General features: G+C 37.5%; 1 protein-coding gene across 3 annotated transcripts in view; it reads left to right on the top strand.

Moving 5' to 3' along the window:
- The window catches only part of CDK14 (cyclin dependent kinase 14), a 609,384-nt gene that overhangs the window by 99,541 nt on the left and 487,655 nt on the right, over window positions 1-22,188 (top strand). The window lies entirely within an intron of this gene.

Genomic DNA, 22,188 nt, shown 5'->3' with positions numbered 1-22,188 from the left:
GGTAGGAGGTTAGGGAGGGTGCTTAGCTTTTTGATGGAGTGGTCAGGGAGGGTGTCCCTGAGATACTGACTTTGGAAAAATGGCCAGAAGGCCATGAAGGAGCGGTAGGGATGTCAGGGGAAGGTGCTGGCAGAGGGAGCAGCTAGTGCAAAGGCCCTGGTGTCTTTGAAGGAGCATGGAGGGAGAAGAGCCTGGGTAGAGGGAGGCAGGGGTCATGGTTAGCACCTGCAACCCCAGGACCAGGCCTGGATGCCTTCAAGGTTCTTTGGGTAGGAAAGGGCAGGGCCACAAATAAAAGCAAGGAAATTAGCCTTGCCATACTTTCTAATTTTTATTCAGTTATATATCAAGTTTTTTATGTGCTCAGAATTTCTAACTGAAGAATGAAAAGATGTAATGATGTGTACAGGTATAGGTCTACAATTTCTTTTCTATTTACTTCGACATAGACCATTTTGAAATTTTAGCAGACATTTTAGGATGTACTTCTAAATTTGGTACATCACTGTTTCTTTTGGAAGCAAATAAGAAAAGACCTTTCTGGGTCTATTTGACATTATGAATACCCACTAAGAGAGTATTGTGCTCTAAGCTGGTGAACTCTGTGGTTTGCAATCTTGTTTAAACAGTCAGAATTGCAAATAATGATCCCTGAAATATAATTTCCTGTCATTCACCTACCTGCCAATTTCCCTCTAAATTTATGGGTTCCTATAAAACTTACTGTGAAACTCAAGATGCTTGTAACAGTCAATTTCAGACTAATTTTATACTTTTTTCCAGACAGATTATGTTGTTCAAGTCGTGTAGTCATTTTCACACTGTCTCATTGTGTTGTTGGCTGTTTGTTATCTGCTTATTTAAAGAAAATAGAGCAAGGTTTATAAAATCATGGTTTTGGTTCCAGAATCTAACCTGGTAGTCATTTTACTGAGGTCTCCTCCATGTATTCACTAAGGAGGAAAACATCACATCACTTGGCATTTTCGAGGTGATGGAGGAAGAATACATAAGGTAAGAACGGCTTGGAAGCTGTTCTTTCTTCATGTGAATAGGAGGAGTTTATTACTTTGTTTATGGAAAGGGGAGATGGGGGCGAGTGTTGGAAATGTCAGGTCTCTGTGGTTGATGCATTAGTGCCCCCCTCCAGGCCGTGTTGTTGTTTTAGGCTGTCAGGGGAATGGGTTAGGAAGATGCCCAGTGGTGCCAGCTGTGTGGCTGGCAAGCAGCTGGACCACGGAGGCGCCTCTTTGGCGGAGTCAACAGTTGGGCCAGAAAGGCTGTGAATCAGCAATGAGTGTAAACATTCGTTTAGTTTGAATGATTAGGAGCAAAGCTTCTGGTCTTCTGTTATTAGCTGATTATAAGAGTGAAGTGGAGGAAAGCTGCAGCCCTTTTTGGAGAACAGTGCTGTTAGAAGCCAATAACGCAGGGGCTTTAAGGGAAGCCACTTACGTTCAGAATATCAAGCAAAGCCGCAGTGTTGGAGGACAGGCTCTTGGTGGGTTCAACAAGGCTGAGCAGAAGGATAGCAGACAGGAGAGAGTGGAAGTGGTTTGCCTGGCATTTTTGGCCAATGCTTGGGCTGAAAGCAGGGTGTCGGTTGCCAAGACCCTTCACAGTCACACCAGTTGTGCTACACGAATGGATTAACCTGACCCAAAGCTTTAGGGGAGAGGAGGAGTAGCAGGAACTGAGGGTACAGTGACCACATGCATGTATCAGTATTATTATTTGTTTATGTCTCCTGCCCTGGGCTACGGATGTCTTCAGAGTGGTGATCGTGCATATTCATCTTATATCAGCATTGTTTACTGAAATGAACTGAAGGGTGGGATGAATTTCTCTTTTTAATGTCGTTTTTTTAACCTCTTCCATTTGAGGATAACTTGTTATTCAGATATGTTCTGAGGAGCCCACAGTGTGTAAATTTACTTTTGTCCATTTTAAAAGGTATGAGATTTAATGATGAAGGGTTGCACAAGAGCAGAGGATTGCATTTATATAAAGAGCATCTTTATATAAATGAAGAAATTATCATTGGTTCATTGTACATCAATCCATTCATTCATTCATTCATCAGACATATACTGGATAGTACCTATTAAGTGCCAGGTGCTGGGGATACAAAACACAGCCTTATCAGTGGCTTACGAAGGAGCTCACAGGTTTCTTTATTTGAAATAAAAAGAGCAAGAGAATAATTATCCACCTAAATTATCTCCAAAGGAATTGTATTATGTAGAGTTGAAGGAGAGTTGGGAACAGTTCTTAAATGTAGCTCAGAGATATTTTGTGTGATCAGCTTAAAATGTATTAACTGATAGCAACTTGAATTAACAAAATAATTTCAGTTACATATTTAGACATAACATTTTAAAGCTTGTTACTTTAGATAAATTTTTCTGATAATTTACTCAAAGTACTTCTTTTTGTATAATAAAACTAATGACTTATTAGGGTAGGTAATATATTGTCTCTTTAAAAACCTGTAATGGAAGTTATTCGAAACTGAATAAATGTGTATTCTGTCAAATTGTTTTTTTTTAAATAAATTTATTTTATTTATTTATTTTGGCCATGTTGGGCCTTTGTTGCTGCACACAGGCTTTCTCTAGTTGCGGTGAGCGGGGGCTACTCTTTGTTGCGGTGCACGGGCTTCTCACTGTGTTAGCTTCTCTTGTTGCTGAGCACGGGCTTTAGGCACGCAGGCTTCAGTAGTTGTGGCATGCAGGCTCAGTAGTTGTGGCTCACGGGCTCTAGAGCGCAGGCTTTGTCATTGTGGCGCACGGGCTTAGTTGCTCCGTGGCATGTGGGATTTTCCCGGACCAGGGCTCGAACCCGTGTTCTCTGCATTAGCAGGCGGATTCCTAACCACTGTGCCACCAGGGAAGCCCTGTCAAATTGTTAATCATTTACTTCTTACAAGGACCTCTAGAAACACCAGTCCCCAGAGCAGTTTCTGTCTTTTTTTTCTCTTCCAGTTTTATTGAGATATAATTGAGATATAGCACAGCATAAGTTTAAGGTGTACAGCGTAATGATTTGACTTACATACATTATGAAATGATTATCACAGTAAGTTTAGTGAATGTCCATCATCTCACATAGATACAGAATTAAAGAAATAGAAAAAAGTGTTTTTCCTTGTGATGAGAATTCTTAAGATTTACTTTTTTAAAAAAAAAAAAGTTTATTTATTTATTTATTTTTGATTGTGTTGGATCTTCCTTGCTGCACATGGGCTTTCTCTACTTGCGGCGAGTGGGGGTTACTCTTCGTTGTAGTGTGCGGGTTTCTCATTGCGGTGGCTTCTTGTTGTGGAGTGGGTTCTAGGCGCACAGGCTTCAGTAGTTGTGGCTCGCGAGCTTCAGTAGTTGTGGCATATGGGCTCAGTAGTTGTGGCTCGCGGGCTCTAAAGCGCAGGCTCAGTAGTTGTGGTGCACGGGCTTAGTTGCTCCGCAGCATGTGGGATCTTTGTGGACCAGGGCTCGAACCCGTGTCCCCTGCATTACATCCCTAGTACTTTTTTTTTTAAATCTTATAACTGGAAGTTTGTATCTTTTGACTACCTTCATCCAAAGCAGTTTCTTTTAAAAGAGAATTATAGGTAATGTTGCAAAGAATGGTGAGAAATCCAACTGATTTAATTTTTTTAACCTCTTAAAATACTCTGTATATTGTGGATATGCAAGAAATACTATTAAGTGACCCCAGTAGTTTTACTGGATGAGAGAAGGCAGGTTGTTTTTAAAATATATTTTCTTTTATTATTATTTTTTTAACAAGTCAACCCATTTTTGTTGGCATAGTGCAGCTGTTATATGATTTGCTTTATAAATCTTTGAAGCTCTCTTTTTTTAACATCTTTACTGGGGTATAATTGCTTTACAATGGTGTGTTAGTTTCTGCTTTATAACAAAGTGAATCAGCTATACAAATACATATATCCCCATATCTCTTCCCTCTTGCGTCTCCCTCCCTCCCACCCTCCCTATCCCACCCCTCTAGGTGGTCACAAAGCACCGAGCTGATTTCCCTGTGCTATTATGCAGCTGTGAAGCTCTCATTTTTAAGAATGACTCTTTAAAATGATCTTTTGTCATATAGATTCATAGTCACCGCAGGCTATTAAAGAGGCTGCCTCATAGTGAGGATGGATGTCTACAACTCAGTAATGTGTGGTGGCTCTCAGAGGCCATTATCTTCATTATTTTTCTCCTAGTGCTTTAGATGTGATTAAAAATGATTCTGTGTAATTGAGTATGAGGGGTTTATAGCATTAGTATTCCCCTTTTATATATATATAAATATATATAAAATATAATTTTTATTTATATGTTTAGTTTATATATATTTGTATATATATTTGTTTATGTATATTATATATATATTTGTGTGTATGTACACAAATACACTACATATACGTACATATATAGAGAGAAATTTGAGGACTAAATAGAGTGTCTATATTAAGATAGGAATCTCATAGCATCTGACTTTATATTGTGAAATATCAGCTCAACTAATGACATTAGAAGGACACCAGTTTATATCGGCTGTGGATTTTATGACAACCTCTTTGAGGTGAAATGGAATTTTGTTGTATTGTTAGATACATTTTCTTTTTAAAATTTATTTATTTATTTTATTTTTGGCTGTGTTGGGTCTTTGTTGCTGTGCACGGGCTTTCTCTAGTTGCGGCGAGCGAGGGCTACTCTTCGTTGTGGTGCTACTCTTTGTTGCGGTGCGTGGGCTTCTCATTGCGCTGGCTTCTCTTGTTGTGGAGCACAGGCTCTAGGCACGCGGGCTTCAGTAGTTGTGGCACGCAGGCTCAGTAGTTGTGGCTCGCGGGCTCTAGAGTACAGGCTCAGTAGTTGTGGTGTACCGGCTTAGTTGCTCCACGGCATGTGGGATCTTCCTGGACCAGGGCTTGAACCCATGTCCCCTGAACTGGCAGGCGGATTCTTAACCACTGCACCTCCAAGGAAGTACTAGATATATTTTCTGATGTCTGATTTAAAAATAGTTTATTTCGATGTTATCTTAGGTTGTCAAGTATTATTTAATATAATTAAAATTCTCCATCCATGAAATAATGTGGACAGAAGAGCACCAATTTTTCATTGGTTGGGGAAATAAAATATAGCAAGAATAATACATTTAAAATCACAGTATAGAAGCAGCCAGATGAGACTTGGGGTCAGACAAAATGAGTTTCTATTTGTTTTGCTCTCGGAGACCCTGTTATATGTTATATGGAAATCTGTTGGGTAAGTTAATCAAATTCTCTCTGTCGGCTCTTCATAACAAGGCAGTGCATTAAGTTGCATGTCTTGTTGTCATCACGTATCAGATATGCATAATACGTAGTGTTTCAGATCAGCTGCTGGAGTGTTTGGACACTTTTGTTCCTTTGGGTCCTTGAAGATGGAGAAGAGGTGGGTGTGAGAGAAGTTAGCTCCAGTTACTCTGACGGTGATCATTATTTTATTGACACATTTCTAATGGAGATACAATTGTGATCCCAAATTAGAAGACTAAATAACTTAATTTTAAAGGTTTGAAACTTTGTAGGGCCAACCAGATTTCAGCCATGCCTGGGTATGCTTTAGAATATGACCATGTATGCAAGTAACACGTTTTCTGAAAACCCTGTTGGAAAATTAAAGCCTCTTTTATGGATTCTGCAAAGAGATAAATTCCTGCATTTGGAAGTAGTATACATGTCAAAAGTATGGATGCTTGGATTTGTTTTGTAAGAGAGTATCAAGGTCAGAGTTTTAACTCTCCTCTTGTCCTATGTTCTTGTTATTCATTTTTGATTTGTATATTTATTTTTAATGAACTACTTTAAGACTTGGCTAGTTGGGGTATGAATTTCAAACTATTGTATATTATCTAGCACCAGACACTTCTGCTCTCTCATATTGCTGGTCTATAAAGAAAACAGGGAGGGTCTTAAATTGAACCTACTTGTGTATAAACTCGATCAAATGTCACTTTAATCCCTGTACACTTCTGACAAACTAAGAGCTATTTATGAAGTGCTTAGTTCACTTGTTTGAGACGAGTATTTTAATTACCTGGTAGAGGTGAGTCCAGTTGGATATTCACCTGACACTCTCATAACCGAACTCTACCTAGTAGTATCGTGGGACTGATAGATACTGTCTGTTGCTTCTGAGAACATTCTGACTGGCAGTGCTCAGCTACCCTCTAGGATGCCCATGCCCTCTGCTTTTATTGGTCGAGCTGCTTATTTTTGCTAATCATCCTTGTGTTTGTAATAATACAATATAAAGGAATAACAATAAACTGGTAAAATATAAGTGCATAAAGATAGAGTGTGGTTGTTTTATGAAAAGTAAATTAAACACGTTGGAAAGATATGACACAGGCATGTTCTAAACTTTTTTTTCCCCCTGTTAACTCTGGTGTGGGAGAGACAGCTCTAAAGAACGTACCAATTTAGAAGACTTTTGCCCAAGTGTCTTTAAATCTTCCCCTTATGAAACTCAATACTGGAATTTGTAGATGATGCTATACGGTTATGGTTAACGTGGGGGGAAAAAGACTGAATTCTGGATCGTCTTCAAAGAAAATTACTTCACTCTATTTTGAAAAATACTTGGGTGAATGTGTATTTATAAGAATTAAGTTAGGTAAAATGTTTAATCATATATTATACTTTTTTTTCTGGGTGAACTGCTACTTTAAATAACATTTTTGCTTTGTCTCTTTAGTAGCGGCATCCACTAGTGGTAGATTATTGCTTCACATTAATATACCTCTGTCTTTTTATGCCCTGAGTTTGTATTTGAGTCTCATTCATTGGTTGCTTTTAATAATTCATATAGAGCCCCCAAATACTGAAGTTTACATTTCACTATCTAGTGAGAAAATATCTAGAAAACAGCAATAACCTAAAAAAATATGTTAAACCTGTAGGGAAAATGTATAAATATCTAAAAGAAGGCTTTTCTTGTATGTGTAGAAGCAAGACAAATACATTTCAAAACTTTTTATTTGGAAATAATTTACATTTATAGAAAAGTTGTAAGAATAGTACAAAGAATATTTAAATAGCCTTTACCATTTGCTTTGTTATTTCTCCTGCCTGTCTGTCTATAAATAGATGGATAGATAAATATAGATGCACACAACAATCACTCTCTTTCTCTCTCTCTCACACACTCTCTCTCGCTGTCTCTCTCTCTTTTTCTGAACTATCTGAGAGTAAGATACATATAAGATAGTGTATATTTCCTAAGAATAAAGATATTCTCTTACATCACCCCAGTGCAGTTATCAACTTCAGCATATTTAACATTGATATAATAGTTTTTATCTAATCTACGGTCTGTTTTCCGATTTTGCCAGTTGATCCAGTAACATCTTCTTATGGCATTTTTCCCCTCCAGTGCAAAACCAAGCCTAGAATCACACATTGCATTTAGTTGCCATATCTTTTTAGTCTCCTTTAATTTGGAACAGTTCTTCAACTTCTATATTTTATGACAATGACATTTTTAATAATAGGCATTTTTCCCCCCGCAATGGAATATCCCTCACATTATGTCTGTGTGATGTTTCCTCTTGTTTAAATTCAGGTTACATGTTCTGTTCCCTGCTGGAATATTTCATAACTGGTGTGTCCTCAGGGTCTCACACCTGGAGGCATGTGATATCCATCTGCACCTTACTTTGGATGTTAATTTTGATCATCCAGTCAAGGTGTTAGCTGATTTCTGTATACTATCTTTCCCCCTTCCTACTAATAGGCAATATGTAGGAAGACATTTTAGTTCTATATAAATATCTTTCTTCTTATCAAAATACTCCCCCCTAGATTTAGCATTCATGGATTATCCTTTACTGTGGAGGTTGCAAAATGATGATTTTTCCCCCATACTGACCCATCAATACTTCACCTTCTCATGTAAGCAAGAACCCTTCTTTTATTTTTCTCTTTTATGTCTTTATCCATTTATTATTGGTGTGAACTCATAGATTTCCATTTTTTCGTCAATGGTTCATAATTCATTCCTATTTTAAAAATTATTTTGGTGCTCCAATTGTCTGAATCAGCAATGGGAGCCTCTTCAAGCATACATATAGAAATCCTGAGTCCATACCAAATCCCAATTCTAATCCATCCCCATGGAGTTTTTCTTTGTCTTCTCCCATTTCCTATTTGTATCTCTCTTCTTCCATGGTGAGAACCTAGCTCCTAATGACTTCAGTGTACTTACTAATTTGCTAAAATCTGTAATGTATCTGAAATAGTTTCAGAATTGTTTTGCCATAACTCTACAAATCACTCCTAATAAAAGAGTTTAGGGTTGTTTACAGTTCTCTGCCGCTTCCCTCCCTCCAACCAAGAATTCCGTGATCATAAATTATATAAATCTTCCTCCTTCTCCTCCTCTTCTTCCTTCTTTTCTGATGTTTGTAGTGTGCTTATATTATTCATTTCAAATACACTTAGGGTTGATTTGTTCTGGTTTGCTTTCAGTTTTACTCCTCCCTCCTCATCCTTGTTAATTTTATTTTTCAAATGTCAGTAACGTTAACATGCTTCCCAAAGTCAAAACTACACAAAAAGGTACACTCAGAAAAGTTCCACCCCCTCTAGCATCCTTTCCATTCTGTTCCTACCCCTCAACCCCCATATAAGCAACCAGCTTCTTGTTTTCTGGTGTGGTCCACGCTGAAGGGGAGTGGAATTAGGATCTACTGTTTGAAGGGAAGCATGTCAAAGAATTGCGGGACATATTTTAAAACCACCATACTGTGTTTATGATTCTTTAAGACCTGTCTATCTAGTACACAGTCTGTTTAATTTCAGATTCCAATCGTACACACATATACCCAATGAGGTCATCTATGTCCTGTAACACAAATGAGATTATCTATGTCCTATACCTGCTTTTTGAAATTTATAATGTACTGTGCACATGAGCATATTAAAGTTTCTGAGAAACTTTTTAGAATTAAATCTCAAGTTTTTAAAATGACCTTGACCATAAAATTTCTCCCTACTCCATCCTTAACTTCTAAAAATATTCCTAAGGAACTAGTGTTCCCACAACTAAACTTTGTTCTGCTATCATCTTTAAGTAGGATGTTTGCTATTGTTTTCTTACACGTCTTTTCATCATGTTAAATAAGTTTCTTTTTATTACTAGTTGACTGATTATTTTTTGAAGTAGCAGGACTATCTTGAAAGTTTCCAAATGCCGTTTTTACACTTCTGGATGCCCTATGATTTTTCTGATTTGGCCTATTAGTGTAATATATTATTTTGATGTATTACCTAATGTTGGACAGCTGTAAAGTACATCCTATTTCACCTTAATTTGATTTGCCAGTGTTTTTAGGAATTTTGTATTCATATTCATAAATGAGATTGGTTTAGAGTTTTAAAAATCTGCATTACTTTTATCATGTTTGGATATGAGGGCTCTGGTAGTGACTAAGGGATTATCTGTTCCATGAAGATTCAAAAGCACTTGCCCCCAAAGTATCCTTTAGGAAGATAGATATTTGATGACTTTACAATTTCTTATATACCAACTTTTTTACGTCTCTTGGATTAATTTTGGCAATTTATATTCTTGCAGTCTCCTCCATTTAATCTATTATTTCTACTTTTCTTCCCCAAAGTTTAGTACTTAGTGTTTCTTGTATTTTTTTTTTTTCTTTCAAATCTATTAAATTCTGCTTCTGTTTTTTTCTTTTTTACTCCATTATCCTCCCACCTACTTGTTTGGGCGTAACTTTCTTGTATATAATAGCTAGAGATCTGCTTTTTCGTCAGAAATGCCAAGCATATTTTTTAAAGCCAATAAATACTTCATTTTAAAATCACAATTGTGATGCATCATGATTTATTTAGCTAATTCCCTGATCGTGGACAATTAGATTCTTTTTGCTTTTCTTGCTATTAAAATCAAGGCTGTAAATATGCATCCATATATGTTTATATATGTTTCATCTCTCAGAATAAAATTTTTAAGTCAACGTGAAATTATATTTTAATGGAAATACCCAAATTGTTCTCCAGAAAGATTGTACCAAGTTAATTGTATGGGAGCCTCATACCATTGCAATTTCTGGATCTTCTTTTTCTTTGCCTAAATTGATGTGATGAAAATATTTAGTTTTTATTTGTATTACCTTGATTTCTACTGAGGTTGAACTTATTTTCAGCTGCTTATTGGTCATTTGCTTTTATGTGTGTGTATGTGTGTGTGACTAGTCTGTTCCTAACCTTTGCCAATTTTTCCATTGGGGTAGTACTTTTTCTTATTATTTTAAGAGCTAATTGTTTTTCTAGGGACAGCGATCTTTGCTTTCCGTATTTTTATAGCAAATAATTTTTTACAATTTGTCATCTTGCCTTCAAATATATATAATGTTTTTTTAATGTAGTTTAGTTTTGAAATTTATTTTTTATTTATTTATTTTTGGCTGTGTTGGGTCTTTGTTGCTGCACGCGGGCTTTCTCTAGTTGCACTGAGCAGGCCTACTCTTTGTTGCGTGCGTGGGCTTCTCATTGCAGTGGTTTCTCTTGTTGCGGAGAACGGGCCCTAGGTGCGCGGGCTTCAGTAGTTGTGGCATGTGGGCTCAGTAGTTGTGACTCGCGGGCTCTAGGGCACAGGCTCAGTAGTTGTGGCGCACGGGCTTAGTTGCTCCGCGGCATGTGGGATCTTCCCAGACCAGGACTCGAACCCGTATCCCCTGCATTGGCAGGAGGATTCTTAACCATTGCGCCACCAGGGAAGTCCTATATAATGTTTTTAATGTACAATTTTTTTTTCATTTTAAGGGAATCATATCTATCATTCCTATTATGGTTTCTGGTATTGGGATCATGTTTATAAAAGTTTTCCCTATACTATATGAGAATAATATTCACTCTTATTTTCTTCTGATAATTTCATTTTTTACATTTATATTTTTTAATTTTCTGAAATTTATTTTAGTATAAGGTTTGAGGAGGGAACTCATCTTTTCCTTTCTTTCAAACTGCTTTTCCGTTGCCTCAGTAGCATTTACTGAATAATCCATTTTTTTCCCCCTGCTTTGAAGTGCCACCATTATCATAAATTAATTTTCAATATATACTTGGGCCTATATCTTGGTGATGATATTACATTGATTTGTCTTTCTGTACCTGTGTGAGTACCACTCTTTTAATTACCGAAGCATGATAATACATTTATCATACATTTAGTCTTCAAGTGAACATTAGAATATTTTCTTCAAAATAGAAAACATTTCCTACTGAGATTTTGATTAGTGTGGCATTGAATTTGGAAATTAACTTAGGAAGAATTAAAAGTATTGAAATCTTTCTGTTCAAAACTAAGTTATCTTTCCAATTATCTGTTTTCTTCTCTGTTTCTTATTTGTATTTTCTAGTTTTCCTCAAGTAGGTACTATGGATTTTTTACTAATATTTATTCCCTGATAGTCTAGGCTTCCTTTTCTTGATATTTTGATTGTATTTTTTACTCAGTTATCTTTTTTGTCTGTTTTAATGTTGAAAGCTGTTTCAGTCTACATATGAATTTTAATAAACAGTAGAGCATAGTGTGTGTCTTTGGGTTACTTGCTCCAACTTTCTCATCTTTAATAGTTGTAACTGCTTAATAAGAATTGTTTAAAGTTTAAATGAGATGATATTTAAAAGGAATTTGCACGTGGTAGTTCTCAACAAATGTTAACTGCTGTTATTAGGATTTTTAGTTTTTGACAGGTTTCTCTCTGCATTTTCTTATTGTTTCTAGTAGTTTCTTTCAGTTGATTTTTGGTAATTTCCAAATATTTAGTCACTTACTCCTATATAAATCTTTTGCCTTCTCTTTCCAGTTAGGTAAGATTTCAAAGAACCTTTCTGCAAAGCAGTTTAATTCAGGGAAAAGGTGTCCTGGATCATTACCATTTTCAGTTGTCTTTGACTTACTGATCAAAATGTCAGCCATCTCTTAATGTGAATGAATTTGGGGAATTAACTTGTGATAAATGAATTATATAATTTGGCTTTGTTTATTTCTTCGAGAAACTTTTGGAAGAGATGGTCTGTAAGCAAGTGTGTTCTCCAGAATGCCCTAGTTAAAAGCTGAAGGCAACATTATCTTATTAAAAGAGAAGGACTCTGTTTTGTTCCTTTGTTTGTATCTCATCTCCCTTCATGAGTACTGGTAAATCTTATCAACTAAATGGATTAACCAAAAAATTATTATATGGGGTGAATAAGATGATATAAAATTATTTGTTATTATTTTCTAAAAGTAAGATGTGGAAAAGATGATAAATTCAGATTGCTCCTAAAGCCATCAATCCTGAGACAGATTTGTTGAGAAAGTCAGCGGAATATTATTTTGTGTCCAATTAAAATCTTCCATGTGTCAAACATTCTGTCATGCTTAAAGTGAATTTTAAGTGAGTAATGCAGTTCCACTATATTGTATGAAGAAGAGAAAATGAAAAACTCTAACCAGATACCAAACTGTTCGTGAACTAAAGACAAGGAAGGAAGACTGACTTAAAAATCCATTCCTCATGATTGCCTCTCACGAGTGAATGCATGATCTAATTGTGAATGAATTTTTTTTTTTAAAGCAGCAGCTGTGACTTATGCAATTTAGAAACATTAACTTGCAACTGAATCAAACCATCCACATCAGGGCAGAAGGGATCATTTATTCAAAAATGGATTTCAGTATTTCTCAATCCATGACCTGGGTGGGTTGCAAACCCCATGTAAACATGAGAAATAGGAAGATTTAAGGGATGGCTAGAGCTGTGGAATGTGTTCCTTTTTTTTTTCCTTTAGACCAAAGAAATCATCTTCAACATGGGTCTGTTATGTTACTCACCCTTTTTTTTTTTTAACTTTATTTTTGGCTGCTTTGGGTCTTTGTTGTGGTACGTGGGCTTCTCATTGTGGTGGCTTCTCTTGTTGCAGAGCACAGGCTCTAGGCACCCGGGCTTCAGTAGTTGTGGCACACGGGTTCAGTTGTTGTGGCTTGCGGGCTCTAGAGCGCAGGCTTAGTAGTTGTGGCACATGGGCTTAGTTGCTCCGCAGCATGTGGGATCTTCCTGGACCAGGGCTCCAACCCGTGTCCTGTGCATTGGCAGGCGGATTCTTAACCATTGCTCCACCAGGGAAGTCCGTCATCCATTGTTAAGGGTTTCAAAGACAGGCTGGGTAAGAAGAAGCTGTGGGATAGTGAATTTTGGGGTTGAGGGAGGCTAATTAAACCAAGAACTGTGAGGGGGAAAAAAAGGCTTTACTTAGGAGATGGGATTTAAATTGGGTTCTGAAGGTTGAGCAGGGTTTGGGTAGAAGGTGGAAAAGGGGGGCTTTTTGGACAAGGGGAAAAGTTGGGGGTGACGATACTGAAAGTAGAAGGAATAATGGTGTATCAGAGCAAGAATGGATCTATTTAGATGCATATTAACAACTAAATGTGTAATGGGATGGGGAGATGGGGAAGCCATGTACTAGATTTTTGGAGTGTCTTGATTGCCAGGCAGGTTTTTTACCCGTGGTACTTTGGGTAGCAGCTCCCCACTGCCAACCCCCAAAGAAGGATTTAGGCAGTTATTTAAGCATAACATTTTACCTTTAAAATTTAATTAACTTATTCCAAAGGAATTTGAAAGAGAAAGACATTATTAGTCACAAAGAAACTTGCTTTAAAAAAGCAATTTCTGAGATACTCTGATAAATAAAATTGTGAAATGGTGGGGTCTTTTTCTGATGATCTAAAACAAATAGGAACAGTTGCTGCAGCTTAAAGCAATAACTGCTGAAGGACAGAAAAGACAGCCAATTAATACTTGGTTTAAGTCACCAGATTTAACAACCGAGAAATATGACTTAGAATTATGATTTCTTTTCTCTCAGTGTCACCTGAATCAATACCAACAATATTAGAATAACAAAGTATAAAGTTAAAAAGCTTAGGCCGCAAGGGAGGTAATAGGAAGGAAGTTCACGAAATCCAGGTTGGATTGTGGTAATCACAGAACAGTCAGAATACACATGTATAACACATTCCTATGGCCCTTTCCTGAATCTAAAATGAACTGAATACAATTACTGCTTCACACATTTCCTGTGGACATCCAATATCTGGTTTTGACACCTGGGATCAGTAATAGACCAGTGAATACAGATTTCTAATGGAAGTCAGTAATGACACCTAAGAAAACAAATAAGAAATAGACATATAAGTGGAAATAGCATGTCTCTTGTGATCATATTAAAAAAAACCTAACAACCTAAAGACTTAATCTTTTTCACTTATGTCATAATTAGCCTTCCCTATATGTCACTACTATTAAATTACTTAATTAAAATCTGTTTAATAATTGGTTTTATAAAAAAATTGTTTTTCATTGTTTATATAGCACATGGAAATGGTGTAACAATCGTGTGTGTTAAAGCACCAAGTGAATAACTCATGGCAATGATAATAACAGCATTAATAAAAAACCCACTGCTAGAATGGCCATCATCAAAAAATCTAGAAACAATAAATGCTGGAGAGGGTGTGGAGAAAAGGGAACACTCTTGCACTGTTGGTGGGAATATAAATTGATACAGCCACTATGGAGAACAGTATGGAGGTTCCTTAAAAAACTAAAAATAGAACTACCATACAACCCAGCGATCCCACTACTGGGCATATACCCTGAGAAAACCGTAATTCAAAGAGAGTCATGTACCAAAGTGTTCATTGCAGCTCTATTTACAATAGCCAGGACATGGAAGCAACCTAAGTGTCCATCATCAGATGAATGGATAAAGAAGATGTGGCACATATATACAATGGAATATTACTCAGCCATAAAAAGAAACGAAATTGAGATATTTGTAGTGAGGTGGATGGACCTAGAGTCTGTCATACAGAGTGAAGTAAGTCAGAAAGAGAAAAACAAATACTGTATGCTGACACATGTATATGGAATCTAAGAAAAAAAAAAAAGTCATGAAGAACATAGGGGTAGGATGGGAATAAAGACACAGACCTACTAGAGAATGGACTTAAGGATATGGGGAGGGGGAAGGGTAAGCTGTGACAAAGAGAGAGAGTGGCATACACATATATACACTGCCAAACGTAAAATAAATAGCTAGTGGGAAGCAGCCACATAGCACAGGGAGATCAGCTCAGTGCTTTGTGACCACCTAGAGGGGTGGGATAGGGAGGGTGGGAGGGAGGGAGACGCGAGAGGGAAGAGATATGGGAACATATGTGTATGTATAACTGATTCACTTTGTTATAAAGCAGAAACTAACACACCATTGTAAAGCAATTATACTCCAATAAAGATGTTTAAAAAAAGCCCCACTGCTAACAGATTATTGCAGAAGTAAGCTGGAGGATACAATATATTGCAAGTAAATGTGATATATTGAAAATGTATTATTATCATGTAGTAAAAAATGTTCTACATAGTGACCTAGTGGAAGGGTGTCCAAACACGGGATTTCTTCTTCTTTTTTTTTTTTTTTTGCGGCCATGGCTCACGGGCCCAGCCGCTCCGCGGCACGTGGGATCCTCCCGGACAGGGGCACGAACCCATATCCTCTGCATCGGCAGGCGGACTCTCAACCACTGTGCCACCAGGGAAGCCCCTAACATGGGATTTCTGAGACTGCAGACATAAATACCTATATTGGTGGAGTCAGTGGTGACTTCAGAGACAGTTTAGAATAGCATTCATGTGTAGGAACAATATTTACAATGTGATTATATTATTATATCAACCTGTATGCCATAATGAATTTGCAGAGTCCTTCCCTCCCCCCCCACCCCCCCCCACCCCGTTCCCTCTTTCCTTTCCTCTGTCCCACCCATCAAAATGGCTGGGCATACATCTTGGTAGAAAAAAAATTGCTGCTAATCATAAAGAACAGATATCTCAAGTTACCGATGTTAGTGCTTTTCTATGCATGGGCAGATGTAAGAATCTGGGGATCATTGAAATTCTTCCTGAGATCTACATCTAACTATTTAGGGGGCCTGTGTATCCAAAGCACAGGATGCCTCATCCTCTCATCCTGAATTCCTCTCAGGGTGCACTGCCAGTGGGCAGCTGCAGTGGGTTACAACTTAACCCTTCTAGAACTGTGTGGTGAGCAACGCTCTTTGTTTTTCTTTGTTCACGCTAACATGAATATTGGAGTCATTTATATAATCATGTTGAATTCTGGCACTCTAGGAGAAGCAAGTATGCCTAAATGTGCTTGAAAAGCTAGCAAGAGACTTGTAGAGTTCTTAAAAGGGACCAGTGGATACTTTGGGGAACCATAGAAGATGATGGTGCTGGTTTTAATGACTAATTTAATCTCAACTTTATGATTTTAAAAAATTTTGGTATTGGTACAGATTAAACACTACCTTTATTTTTATCTGTTGTCATCAGGATCATTTATTGTTTTATATATGGCCTGAAGGGGTGTTTAGGGAGGCTGGGCATGGGTAGAGAAGCTGTTTAGGTTGTTAAGCAAGAAATGACAGAGGATGGAGGAAAGGGATTACAGTAAGAGGGTATGCAGGAATTAAAATAAAAATGTTTAATTAAGTGGCCTGTGGTCTTTGAGTCCCTGGTCTCCTTTGAGGAGATAGACTGAAGGCATTTTCACTATTCAGATCTTCGCATTCTGGCCCTGAGGGAGAACTGTTAACCCAGTCATTTTTTAGTTGCCTTGGGAAAGCATAGCAAGTTCATGGTTGTTGGGGACAGACTGCTTTTGTGTATTCAGTGTTCAGAAACTTGGTTTCCATAACTTAGGGAATTTTTGAAAATCTACAGAATTTGCTTCAATTACTTTGAAGACATGAAATGTGTCTTATCTCAAAATATTTGAAAACCTATGGTATTTGCTTCAGTTACTTTGAATACATAAAGTACGTCTTACTTATTTTTGGATTCCTCCCTAGGTAAGTTCTAGGCACTTATCATTGTTTGCTGAACGGATGGAAGAATTTGAAGGTTGCTAATAAATTGCAGATCACTTCGAAGTCAGTTTTTGATGATCCAATAAGAAGAGAAACTTTTGGTCTTCTTTAAGAAAATTTTTATAGAATTTTAGAATTTATGATTGTTATAGGGGATTATGTAGTATAACTGCTCTCTTGATGCTTGAACCTACAGTTTTGGTTTTTATTTAAAATTTCTGAAGTTAATGTACTTTTTTATGGATACATATGAAACTGCGTTAGAAGAATCTAATCATTTGTTCTGAGCATCTTACTTTTTTTTTTTTTTTTTTTTTGCGGTACGCGGGCCTCTCACTGTTGTGGCCTCTCCTGTTGCGGAGCACAGGCTCCGGACGCACAGGCTGAGCGGCCATGGCTCACGGGCCCAGCCGCTCCGCGGCATGTGGGATCTTCCCGGACCAGGGCGTGAACCCGTGTCCCCTGCATCGGCAGGCGGACTCTCAACCACTGCGCCACCAGGGAAGCCCCACATCTTACTTTCTGATAAAGCTATGTGTCACCAAAATTGAAGGCCCACATCTTTAGACTACAAACCCTCTAAGGTAGATCTCAGCCTATTTTTAATGCTCTGAAGGGCATGTAAGGTGGGTTTGCTTGGTATTTGCTGTCTTAGAAGAGGCAGATGCTGTAACAGTTAAGTCTGTGGGCTCTGGAGCCAAACTCCCTGGCTCCAGATATGGTGTGCTCCAATTTGAATTCTAGCTCTACAAGGATTCCAATTAAGTAGCTTATTTTTTCAGTGCTCTAGTTTCCTCATCTATAAAATGAGAATAACAGTAGTACCTACCTACCTCAGAGGATTGTTGTACAGATTAAGAATGGCAATTCATGTAAAATGCTTAGAACTACCTAATATTGTTATTATTAATATTATTATTAACTTCTTTTGCTATATATCTATGTAATTGTTATTTAGAAAGTGTTTATTTAATGAATTAAATAAAATACCACAATGTAATTTATTTCATCTTAGAAGGAAATTCTTTTAGAAACACTAAATACTGTACCTATGGCAATATTCAGTATAATAGTGTGGTTTCTCTCACATTGAGCCAGATGGCGTTCTCTAGCTACAGAATAAAGAATCCTTTAGCTGTGTGTCATCTTAGGAGCAATCACATACATTATTTTCAAATGAAATTAATATGGAATTAAAAAATCGATAATGGCAACTGTATAGAATTTTCCACTCAGTTGTAAATAATTATTTTTGCATTTTTGTATTTTAAGAGCATCAAAAAGATGCATTAAGGGAGGGTGGGAGGGAGGGAGATGCAAGAGGGAAGAGATATGGGAACATATGTATATGTATAACTGATTCACTTTGTTATAAAGCAGAAACTAACACACCATTGTAAAGCAATTATACCCCAATAAAGATGTTAAAAAAAAAAAAAAGCAGGGGGCTTCCCTGGTGGCACAGTGGTTGAGAGTCCGCCTGCCAATGCAGGGGACATGGGTTCGTGCCCCGGTCCGGGAAGATCCCACATACCGCGGAGCGGCTGGGCCCGTGAGCCATGGCCGCTGAGCCTGCACATCCGGAGCCTGTGCTCCGCGACGGGAGAGGCCACAGCAGTGAGAGGCCCGCGTACCGCCAAAAAAAAAAAAAAAAAGCATTAAAATAATTACACTTGTAAGGGCTTATTTTGACACAGATTACTTTAGAAAGTAAGCAAATAAAAGCAAAAACAGAAAAAACCTGCAAGTTTGATTATAAAGGTGACCATGATACTCTTGATGCTCAACTCAGATTTCTAAGTCCTCAGTGTACTCTGTTTTTTTTGTTTTTTGTTTTTTGTTTTTTGCGGTACGTGGGCCTCTCACTGTTGTGGCCTCTCCCGTTGCGGAGGAACAGGCTCCGGACGCGCAGGCTCAGCGGCCATGGCTCACGGGCCCAGCCGCTCCGTGGCATGTGGGATCTTCCCGGACCGGGGCACGAACCCGTGTCCCCTGCATCGGCAGGTGGACTCTCAACCACTGCGCCACCAGGGAAGCCCCTTAGTGTACTCTGTGTTGTCATTTTTCTATTTTATTTTTATTCATGGTAATAATTACTTGAAAATATTAAAATAACCCTCTAAAATGTACTCACATGCAGTTTGGTGATTTGCAGATAGAAATTACTTCATTCACAGATATTTATTGAACATCTAGTATATGTTTATCTCAGTGCTGAACAAGGAGGGTACAGCAGTGCACAAAGCAGACAAAAATCCCTGCCATCATGGAACTGAATTGTGAAGGGAGGCAGATAATAAATCCATAGGTAAACTTTGTCTGTCTGATGGCGTAAGTACTATGGGGAGAAATAAAGCAAGGGAGTACATAGGAAAGGTGGTAATTTTAATTAGGATGGTCGAAGAAGGCCTCAACAGAGAATGTGACTTTTGAGCATAGACTTGGAGGCCATGAGAGATGGAGCCATGTGGGTACATAGGGGAAGATACATAGGGGAAGAGTATTTCAGGTAGAGGAAACAGCAGGGAGGTCTCTGTGGGTGGAACAGCGTGAATGAAGGGGAGAGTAGTAGGAATGAGATCAGAAAAATAAGCAACATTGTATAGAGCCTTGTAGGCCGCTGTAAAACTGACTTTTACTCTTAATGAAATGGAAAACGATTGGAAGTTTTTGAGCAGAGTAAAGTGATTTGGCTTCCATTTTAAAAGAATCACTTCATGAGCTATTCTGAGAAAAGACGGTAGGGAGCAACAGGAGCCTGGTTGAGAGGCCCCTGTAGTAATCTGTTAAAATGATGGTGGATCACATCACCATCCAACTAGGGTGGCTGCTCTGAAGATATTGAGAAGCGGTTGGAGTCTTGATTTTGGATGTAGAGTCAAAAGGATTTGCTAACAGATTGGCTATCAAATTAGAATTATCAAAGCTTTAGGTCTGAACAGCTTGAACGATGGAATGACTATTAACGGACCTTTTGGAAAACTGTTGGAGGAGTCTGTTTTAGGATTGTTGTGGGGCAGGGGCTCAGCATTTTAGTGTCAGATGTGTTGAGTTTGATGGGAGAGGTGCAGGTTTATGTGTATAATCCCATAGCACATGTGTTGCTACACTTAGAGGTATTAAAAAATAAAGTGTGATACGGCATGCTCCAATTTGAGAAATATATGCATCTTATATTTGGAATTATTTTAAAGATTTAAAGCTTCACTTGATTGCAGATATCTAGGAAGCCATATTTCTTCTGGTTTGCTTCCTATGTCATTGTTCCAACACTTCCTTTTTTTGTAAGCCAAGAGTGTATGTTTTTGTTTGTGTGGTTTTAGACAAATATACCCAAACATTCCACCGCATATTTGTCTTTCACGGGCTTATCTTTCAAGTATGATCTACGTTGGATAGCTGTGTGTTTATCCCCAAATGATGCCACAATTGTTCAAATATTTTTGGAATTCTGTTCTTATATTAATTCACAACTAGCTTATAAGCCACTCAGGAAAATTAGTCTTTTAAAGAGAGTTTCAGTTTTTGGACATTGACTTTCATTCAACCTCTGCTTTGGCACATTGTACATTGATACTCCTTACGAGCCGACAACTTTTCATGTGCCAAGTTTAGTCTTAAACTCATCAGTAGCCTAATGATGTGCACAGATGAGCCTGCATGAGACACTGCCTGCTGGAGCCTGTGCTGGGGAAGGTGCTGGGCCCTTCCTGCCCTCTGCCTCCTGCCCCAGGACTGCTGGGCACCAGGACTATTTTCATCTCTGGGGCCAAGGATAGAGGGGGTCTGCAGGAGCTGTTACTCGGCATTTAATACCTTCTTATTTCTCTGAAATGGATATTATATATTAAAAATCTATTTACTTAACACACACAAAAAAAATCTATTTACTCCCAGTAGATTCTTTTAAAGTAAGTGAGGCATATTGCTACGTTTGTATGATTCTTTAATTATATAGTATCATCTTGGTGGAATCCTTGCTACAAATTTTTTTGATTTCCTATATCAGGATTTAGTTAACAATTCTCTTGAAAATAATGGCTTTATTTAAAAAATCTTTATGGACACTAAATCATGTCACTTATCATGGCTGCTAAAAAGCCTAGTCAAATTTGTCATCTAGAAAATGTGAAATACTTTTCCTTTGACTTAATTTTCTCATGGACTTATTTTTCAATTTAATTTTAGTTTTTAATTGTGGTAAAAAAACACATAACATAAAACTTACCATCGTAACTTTTTTTAAGTGTACAGTCCAGTTGTGTTATCTCTATTCATATTGCTGTGCAAAGGATTTCTAGAACTTTTTCAAATTGCAAAACAGAAACTCTCATCTGTTGAACAATTCCCATTTTCCCCCTCCCTCTCATCCACTTAGTTTTAAGGATTACTTAAAAAAAAAAAATCTAACACATGTACACAGAGCATTAAAATGTGTGAAATCATACATCCTAAATATTAGATGACTGTGAAAAAAACAGTAATTTCCTATTTTCCATGTATAGGTATATTCCATATATCTATAGCTTCCTGTCTTCCTCTACTAGTTCTTAATCTATGTAGACAATTAAATTCAACACTTTTTATGTTGTTTCTCAAGTATTTTTAGCTTATATCACCATTCTTACTTAAATAATTAGTGTATATTTTCATTATGAAGACTACATTAGTATTTACTATCCAGTGCAATGGTAGACTGTGATATGTTGCCATTCTTGTACAACTCCTTGTTTCAATTTGAGTTAATAATTAAGACTCTGTTGCCCATTTGGTTACTTTTCTAAATCCCTACCCTTCTTTTTTCCCACCAAATGTGATGGCAATCTTTTAAATGATTAAATGCTTTTGGGGACCTCTGTCTCATAGCTCCCACTTTTCTTGCACCAGGCTAGATGCCTTATCCCTTAGATCAGAAGAATATTCATTATTCTGGGACTTCCTTCAGGCTCTGTCAGGTTGGATTGCCTGAATCAAGATTCCATGCCTTGTGCTTTCTTGTTTGATAGAACACTCAATCAGTAGTTTCCTAAGGAAAGGAATATTGGACGCTAATTTTTTGTTCCTTAAATGGCTAAAGCTACCTATATTTATGTTCTCACACTTAAATGATAGTTTGGCTGGAAATAGAATTCTACGTTGAAAGTAATTTTTTCCTATAGAATTTAAAAATCATTGTTCTATATTGTCTTCCAGATTCCAT

Source organism: Monodon monoceros, unplaced genomic scaffold (assembly GCF_005190385.1).
Source record: "Monodon monoceros isolate NGI ecotype Baffin Bay Population unplaced genomic scaffold, NGI_Narwhal_1 Super_Scaffold_2, whole genome shotgun sequence".
NCBI lineage: Eukaryota > Metazoa > Chordata > Mammalia > Artiodactyla > Monodontidae > Monodon > Monodon monoceros.
The sequence above is the reverse complement of the archived record's forward strand: the minus strand, read 5'-3'. Positions and strand labels throughout refer to the sequence as shown.